This window comes from Dipodomys ordii, unplaced genomic scaffold (assembly GCF_000151885.1).
Source record: "Dipodomys ordii isolate 6190 unplaced genomic scaffold, Dord_2.0 Scaffold17, whole genome shotgun sequence".
NCBI classification, from domain to species: Eukaryota; Metazoa; Chordata; class Mammalia; order Rodentia; family Heteromyidae; genus Dipodomys; species Dipodomys ordii.
Genome location: NW_012267233.1, coordinates 21285854 through 21286338, shown reverse-complemented (window position 1 = coordinate 21286338; position 485 = coordinate 21285854).

Below are 485 nucleotides of genomic sequence, written 5' to 3'. Positions count from 1 at the left end.
GGGGGCTGGCTTTGAACCAAGATCCTCAGATCTCAATCTCCTGAATAGCTAGGATTACAGGTGTGAGTCACCAGCTCCTGGTGGAAAATAAAAAAATTTAAAAATGAAATACTTAAAAAATTATAATAGTATAAAGAAACAATACTACAATTACAGGAGTTAAGGCTGGGAGTTTGTGAATTGAGTAAAGCATATCTGAATTAAGCATGCACACAATGAAGGATAAGGTCTAATAATTGAAGAAGGGTATATATCTGGGGATGAACAGAATAGTTATTAAGTCAATCTAAAAAACAAAAAGGAGCCAAAGGGAAAAGAGTAAAAAGAGATTTAAAGAAATCCTAAAATATGTTAAATAATGCTGCAATAAACATAGTTGTGCTAGTAGCATTAGTATGGTCTTGTTTGTGATCATTTGGGTAAATGCCCAAAAGTAGGATTGCTGGGTCATAGGGGAGCTCTATGTGGAGTCTTTTGAGGAACCT